Source organism: Zeus faber (genome assembly GCF_960531495.2).
Source record: "Zeus faber genome assembly, chromosome: 7".
Classification (NCBI taxonomy): domain Eukaryota; kingdom Metazoa; phylum Chordata; class Actinopteri; order Zeiformes; family Zeidae; genus Zeus; species Zeus faber.
Window position 1 is genome coordinate 33,958,368 of NC_137203.1, and position 8,645 is coordinate 33,967,012.

The 8,645-nt window shown below is 40.9% G+C and overlaps 1 long non-coding RNA gene across 2 annotated transcripts; it reads right to left on the minus strand.

Moving 5' to 3' along the window:
• Positions 1-1,144: 1,144 nt before the first annotated feature.
• On the minus strand, positions 1,145-5,860 carry LOC307233347. 2 transcript variants are annotated; one of them, XR_013844262.1, is made up of 4 exons: positions 5,671-5,860; positions 4,477-4,973; positions 1,547-4,213; positions 1,145-1,456 (listed from the first exon to the last, which is right to left on the minus strand). It is a non-coding gene; the product is annotated as an uncharacterized lncRNA (long non-coding RNA). The 2 variants fall into 2 exon arrangements; XR_013844263.1 differs by having other exon boundaries at positions 1,145-4,213.
• Positions 5,861-8,645: the final 2,785 nt, after the last annotated feature.

Here is an 8,645-nt window from a genome sequence, read left to right on the forward strand (position 1 = left end):
CTGGTCCACTGTGGTTTTTGAGCCCTCCTGTGGGTAGTTGTTTGGAGTGGCTGCATCTGACGAGGAGCTGGAAGACGTCTCAGAAGAGTCTGGTGTAGTGGGGCTGTGACTAAGTGGTCGCATCCAGTCTTCCTGGTTGATGATGATGCAGGAGGAGTCCACGGGAGCTGGAGTTGCAGAGGTGAGGGGATGTGGGCATTTGTGGGATGAGGTGGTGTCTTTGGAGCGGTAAGGCATTGTGGTGGGGGTCTAGGTGGTGGGGTGGTCTCAGTCTCGAGTTGGCGTGGCGGAGGTGTTTGGTGCTGGGAGCGCATGGCTCGGCACTGCTGTTGGAATCCCAGGTGGTGGATCTGGGCCATGGGTTGTAGGCCTACGGGAAATAGGGCCTTTATGGGTGTAAACTTGCCTGAGTGGAAGCCTTGGGGGTTCTGTGGCCATTGATTAACTGTGGGAAAACTCTGGTTCTGGGGCCACTAGTTTTCCAGAGGGACATTCCGGGGAAGCATTTGCGGGGGATATAAGGCCTGGCCCTGTGAACCTACCCCGTACCAACCTGTGAAAGGTTGGTAGGGGGTAGTAGGGGGTACTATCAAAAGGTCTGAATGATAGGGTGTCAACGGGCATGAGTTGACGTATGAGGCGGGGTTGCATTGTGGTTCACAGGGGTGGGCATCGTAGGGGCCGGTATGTGTGGGGTGGGATGGTGATCATGTGTGTCCTTCCAGTTGAAGCCGTCTGCCATGATTATCGGTCACTTCTCTGAAGCATGAGCCATCCACTAAAAGTGTAAGATCCGCTCCGAGCAGGTGAGGAGGATCTGGAATGGCCCCAGGAATATGACAGTTCCAGCTTTTCCTCCTGACCTCGCAGACCACCACCCAGTCACCTGGTCGTGTAGTAGTCCTTCAAGTGGGATGGGTAGGGTTTCTTTGACCTGGGCACATAGACTTAAACACTTGGGTGAGAGACACACATTATGAACATTGTTTGGTCCGCGATTCAAAAAGTCGGGTACGTGGAATAATTTTGTGATTCCCAAACAATTATGTTAAATAGCCAACTACAGTGTCAGTACCAAAATAAATGCATGCACCCTAGTGAAACAACATAATTATATTATCACAATGTCTAATGTGTAGGGGATAATTTCCATAGAATATTGATTAGGCTACAAAATATCCTTCAGTGAGTAAATCCTGCAGGGTTTTCAAATTTTCCTGGAATGTATTTCTCAAATGTTGCCTGAACATAATTCCGTCTACACAATTGATCAATTAAGTAAATCTAAAGGTGATAACTGCTATTGAACAATCTGATCATGACTGGTTAAAGTGATTTAATATGTGTGTGGCTTTTGTTGACAGATGACAGACCTAACTGCATTCGTCTCCCGGTCAGCACTTCAGCGGGGACGGTCTTGTCACAACATGTGATCGTTCTTCCATTCCCATCATCACTAATGGCAAGGATGAAACTCAGTTGAGCTTACCTTCACTGGGATTCCATTCAGAAAAACATGTCAATTATCACCAAACAATATTTTTACCATGACAGGGAGTCAGCTCGATATTCCATCAGAGGTCCAACATGAGGTGTTTGCAAGGAGCACTTGGAATGGAATGCATAAAACTGGCGGTAGAAAGGCTTCTTCCTACATTGTTGTAGGCACAATCATTATGTTCCTTAGCTATCCTTTACTCTTTTTGACGGATGGAACTTACCATATGTCAAACCAGCAAAGCAGTGAAAAACTAGCAGGGGAGATACGGCTCCACCTGCGGATCATACAGTACCAAGTGGCCCTGCCACTTTGGCTTGCCACAACAATAGCTAACTGTGGAATGCCTGGGAGTAGAGGGAAAAACAAGATTAGTGAGGAATCCTGTGTCCTCATCTGAGGAGGAAACAGCCATTATTAGACAAGAGCAAAATTAGATAGGTGGCATTGTTGGCTGCATTGGCTCCAACATTTCCTATAGAAATGGGGTCAGGTATATTACCATGTAAATAACCCAAATAGGAAGACCAGAATGGGAAGGTTAGGACATCAAAATAATAAACGGATGTTCTGTATATCTCATTAATCAGCGACACTGCACCATATTACATTGGCCCATACACAGTCATGGAATCAAAATAAAACAAAAGACTGTTTACAACATTTAGAAACACAAACACAACGGGTTGTACAATATAGACAAACTGGTTTACCCAAAAAAACAGATGACAGACAGACAGAGAAAACAAAATTTCTCAATGAATTTAAATCTAAATCTAATTTAAATTGAAATTTAAATCATGGTAGTTAAACTTTTCAAGAGCTTCAGCAGCAAGATTTGGGCAGACCGAAGCTACAATGGCTGCCGCTGCCAAGGAGTCATGTGAATCTCCATAAGAGGGAAGAAAAGTAGCTGGAGAACAAGGGGTATACCACTTCAAAGTGACATGAGCGAAGTGAAAGTTGCACATGTTGATGATGGAGAGGTGTTGCTACAGCATGTAATCAATTCCAACAACCCCAGCACCAGGTTTCCGAGCATAGTATGGGACAAGACGTAATTGATTTCCATAAGATTGCAACAACACAGCTAAGACAAACCCAACTCCGCCATCCACAGTTAACGCAATCCAGCTAACCCAACATGGAGCAGGTGAAAAAGCTTGTTTGAAAGCAACAAAAACGTTCTCTCGTCTAATGGCTGGGTGAATGTTGCCTCATTCCACGATCCGATAAACAACAATAACCACAACAGCCCAGAAAGGCCATGCAAGGGTGCGACCCTGAGGATAAAATAAATAATAATACAAATGTGATGACTCAAATAGTGAACATTCTTTTGTGCCGGCTCGAGTTATAAGAAAAAACAAACGTTGTGACCTTCTTGTTCTAAGTATTTTAGGAAGTCCTGTGTATCCATGACACAAGCAGATCAATAAACTATCAACACTCAAATTAATGTGCTGCCCTTAATAAATTCCAAATCAGCTAAAATTAATTTCTGTGGTGTCACAAAAAACATTACCAGAGGCTCCACATGACTTCAACAATAAGTTAAGCAACTAGAGAGGGTAAGGAAAAACAATGTGATCCACATACTAAAACATTTTAAAATTTTGTGTTCAATACTATATTCCTAATTTATTTATATAATTTAACTTATACCCTTAAAGGTACAACTAATAACCACAAACAATCAGCCTGAGGTCTCAACAGTCATCAAGCTAATAGAAGACTGACTGGCACTGATCCATAACATTTGATCAACTATCCATTATCTCATGGTCAATTTGTGTCACCTAACTTCTAAAAAAATCACATGAATTATGCGTCAAGCTTTGAACTGCTAGTCTAAACATTTGGCCAGGGAGTATTTAACTATAAGTCACATCATCCTGCAGTCTGATTAGAGTAAAATGTATAGGTTATTTGGCGTTTCCAATCAAGTTAACACATTTTCTTAAAAAATATATATAAACCAATAACAATAACACATAACAAAATTTTTAAAATTATTTAAATTTGCCTCAAACTACACTGTAGTTTTTTAGAGAACATTTAATAATCTGCGTACTTTCAGGACATACAGATTGATAAAACAGCAGCTGTGAACACACACAAAAGCAACCCCTCAGGAATCCAAAGATATAATTTCCAGCAGGACTTGAGAAAATCCCACAGCTCTCAGTTGGAGCAGAAAATCATACCGATTGCAATCATTCAGTTTGATGTATGTCCGTCTGACTCAATGACATTACCCAATGCAGGTCCAGAGGAGCCGAGGTGGCCAGGGTCCCCAACTGTGCACAACACCCTTTTCAATTGTGCATTTGTGGCACTCAGAGGCCAAACACTTTGTGTTCATTGGTGAAAAGGAGGAGCAGCAGAAGTCGACCCTTGCATTTAATTTCACATAACAGAACTTTGTTCGCTCTTCAGAAAATGTCCCAAGTCACTCAGCCTGATGTTGGCCAAACTGGATCTCTGTACACAGGGTCTTCACAGACCTTCTCGGCAATGTAGGAGTAGAGTGTCTCCCAGCAGAATATCAGGCAAGTTGGAAAGTTATGGCCTTACTCAAATGTAGAGGAATGATTTTTGAATAATTCTGATTGTCAATCCTTCAGGTCTTCCCAATCAGACACCGTACCGTCACTTCTACACCGGTCAAAGGTCAAACTGCAGTCCAGTGGATTCTTGTTCAAATGCTTAAAACTGTGGGAATAAAACAATGAAAAGACGGGTTGGTTAATATATTCATTAATACACAACTACAACATTAATCAATTCACAAGTTGTTGTCAAATTTAAACTTTGGAATGCCCAAATGAAAAGCCATTGAAACAGCCAACATATTTCACATTTATTTTGGTGTTTCCATTAATAGTAAGCAAACACACACATTCCATAACCTCTCCACTGTACAAAACAAAACAAATCCTTTGTTCAAGTTCAAGTTCAAGTTCCACAACAGCTACCTTATTCGATGTCAAATCGAGATTACTTCTAGAGTCTTCTTCTTTCTTCTTCTTTGTCTTTTGGCTGCTCCCGTTAGGGGTTGCCACAGCGGATCATCTGCCTCCAATACCTTCCGTTCTGCGTATCTTCCTCCCTTACACCAACTGCCTGCATGTCCTCCCTTTTCCACCAAACTGTCCAACCTGAGCTGTCCCTCTAATGTACTCATTCTTAATCCTGTGCATCCTTGTCACTTCCAATGAAAATCTCAACATCCTCAACTCTGCTACCTCCAGCTCAGCCACCTGCCTTTTTGTCAGTGCCACCGCCTCTAAACCGTACAACATAGCTGCTCTCACTACCATCCTGTAGACCTTCCCCTTCACTCTTGCTGGAACCCTTCGTCACAGATCACTCCGGACACTCTTCTCCACGCACTCCACCCTGCCTGTACTCTCTTCTTCACCTCTCTCCCGCACTCTCTGCTGCTTTAGATGGTCGACCCCAGGTACTTGAACTAGAGTAAAACATAAAAATAATGCCGTTTGATCATACTTGAACAGTTACCAGTCTTACCGAAAAAGGTAACCGGCAAGGCTTTGAACACACAAACAGTACTGTATGTCATACCAGAACTGACAATTCAGTCATGCAATATTAATATTTAACGTGGAGTGTCTAATCTATACTGTTTACTTATTTATCATATCCTTTAATTTAGAATTAGCAATTTACCAATCTGTTACTGTTGTAACACTGCAGTCTACCCCCTGTGGGATAGATAAAGGATTATTTTATCTCAAGCAGCAGATCACATTGACACAAGAAAAAAGAACAAAAAACTCAAAAAGAGAAAAGAAATAACTCAAACTTCAGAAACCAAAGTCAAATGCATTTTTGCTGCTGTTATGCATCATATCTGCTCTCTGTGATGTCACAAAAACCTATTTTGTGGACGTGTGAATCTTTACTGTCCCCACTATTCGATTCGATTATGATTTACCTGTCAACGATTCTCAATGCATCTTGATGCATAGCAACGTATCGCATTCCCAATTTTCTATATGGGCATCTAGGCCCACGCCGGTAAAGGTTAAATATATATATCTTCAGAACATGTCCTGGGTTGCCGTCCAAACCGGCCGCTTTCCTGGTGTTCACCTGTCTCAGAGCCCTCCTCACGTCATGCTCTGAGATGGTGAGTGTGCGCTTACCTCCGGTGGCGGAACTCGGTTCGGTTGTGCTAACCAGGCGGCTAAAGCGTCAGCATTCACTGTTGTGGTAGATCTGCCTCTGTAGTCCGTAATAGTCCATAATCCCTGCTACATGTGTCCAGTGTCAGACAGCTGGGACTGGACACCACTCTTTCCCTGTTCGACGATGAATTTGTCAACCCGTGGAATCACACCGTAACCATGGGAGCCACATCTTCAACTAGCTTAGCAATGAAGCTTGTCACCACTTCCTGAACTCACTGACATCATCGGGGGGTGGAGCAAAACATGGCTAAGTCAACCACCACCAACCACACCTCTAATATTTAGTATGCAATTTTTCCCAATTTATATTGATCAATTTAGTTTTATCAATTTGGAATGCTTTGCGATAAAACCCATTAACAAAGCACAAACTACAGTTGTGAAAACAAATGCTCATCATACTCCTCACCTTTGCATTAATGAACCAACAGACACTTTTTCCAGTGACTTAAAACCTGCTACAACACCACACCACTATGATCAATATGCCAATCATCTCTCTAAACACAAGCTAACAGTTCAAACTGTTCAATATTTATTCATTCTACCTCTGTATGGACCACTGTTTTTAAATGTCACTTAAATTCAATTAGATTTTCATTTAATCTGCTAAACACCACTCGTTAACCATAATCACACAAAGCACCATTTGACTATTGGTTAAATCACTCAGTCCTGCAGCTTCCTCTGCTGAACCAATATCTTACTAAAATTATTTTTACAACTCTCTTTGCTGCAAGAAACAGAGCTTATTTTATGGTGATAATAGCAACATTTACAAGCGCCTATATACTCTTCCTTGGCCAAGTGTCGCCACCTTAAAGGCTCTTTAGCGAGATTGTCTACCCCTTAGGTAATTTTTGAAATCCCTGGCCGTACATTCCCCTCCTTCAATTGGGACGTTGCACGATATGACTGTGAAGACACAGGATGAATAGTGGTATCCACAGTTGTCGTGTCTACTTAGTTCCTCTTGAACTTTATAAACTCATAGTTCCTCTTTCAAAGAGATAAAATATCAATCAAATAGATCCACAGACATTTACCAGGTAAGAAGGTACATAAGCACACACATACACACCTAGTTTGTAATCTCTAACGACTACAGAGCGACGCAGTCTACACCGTTCACTGGACACGGTGCAAATGTACAATCTGAATCAGAACCTGCACATTAAAGTACATAGTATGATGACTTCATTTAGCGTCTTACTCCAAAACTCATTTCGTTCCATTTGTTTTTGAACGCTGGTCAGTGATGCACGATCGTCCGGCCACAAATTTGGTCAGTTTTTCCCTAATGTCTGCTCTGTATGTAGATCAATTTGGATAGAACTTGAACCACGAGATGTTTGCAACATTACGGTTCAAATGAGAGGCCAACCGTGTTTGTAGCTTCTATTGTTCTTCTGTTCTAGATAAAATGAGCCCTAAAAATTTGCAGAAAAATTCTCGAACAATTACAATTGTTCCCAACCCACAGAATATAGCTGCAGGCGGCAATACACGAGGTCCAGTTTACTCTTGTTCGGAACGTATTACATTTTGTAGATTTTCTGTAATCTGGGATCCAAATTAAGAAAAACTATTTAAAACTTTAAGTTGGCAAATAAAACAGTGTTTGCATACATTGTGTTATGTGTAGTCGTTTAACACAAAAAGACAATGTTCTTCTTTCAATGTTTTTATAAAGATAGCTTGACATTTGTTATGTATTAATAACAAAAACTAGGCCATCTTCACAAAGGTTAATAAAGAAATTACTCACCTTCATGTTCTGTTTTTACCATCATTTGACTTTTGTTATATTAGTCACCATATTGTTGTTGGTGTAGGTGACACGGAAGTAGCCACCTGTAACAAATTGTCACTGGATGGCTGAAATATCGGTCATTAAGCGGATAATTGTGTATTTTACCAAGTAATGGTACATGGCAGACCTTGTAATAGTTACTGTAACATCCAGGTTTGGTTGCACTCTGTCATTTGTAATTTCTAGAGAACCATTAATGTTGCACTTGTATTTATCCTTGAGTTGGAATCTATTACAACTTTGGCAAGTATAGTCTTTATTGTCAGTGTCCACTTTCCTGACTTCCCCCACACTTGATGTATACATGTTTAATTGTCAAACTAATAGATGTTATTATGCCGATTATTTCTAACAGTTTTCCCACTGGGAGTGTCATGTCAGTTTCATTACAATCGGACTTCTACCTCTGATCTAAATAGAATGATTGTGTTCTTCGTACTTCTTGAGGTAGTGCACTTGTTCAAAAGTCTCTGAGATGTCACACACTCACATCTCTACTTTCATAAAACAATTTCTATATTATTGTCTGATAATATCTATGGATGCAAATTTAAAGGAATTTCCTTTTTCGATAGTTGTTAACCTGAACAAACAATCGTCGATTAATTTATAGCGTAAAAGCTAATAACGTCACCAGGTGGTGGCACGATGCAAAATGGGGACCTACGCAACGTTGCATAACCCCGAGATTTTGTGACTTGGTGCAAGCGGTTCAGGGAAAAATTCTCCTCATTTCATTTCAAGACTCGCTGAACTGATTCACTCATACAGGAATATTTATGACCCGTCTTTGCGCTAGTTAAATGTTTGAATTTATTGCTATGCCCCGTAATGGAATGAGTCGGATGTTACGTAGCAGGGCGGTACTCAGAATAAAACCACAAAATCAGAAGCACAAGGGCGTTACATAATGTTTCACAGAATTTTAGGAAACATCAAATTAACCCTAGCTAATATTGCCAATGAGGATGACCCAAATTTCTTTCACAATACATTTTCAAAACTCTTAGAATTCTCTGACTCTATTATTATACTTTGAGGGGGCTTCAACACAGTACATGATCCAAGTTTAGACCGTTCACAAACTAGAAATAATTACAAGCCCTGGCACTCATCG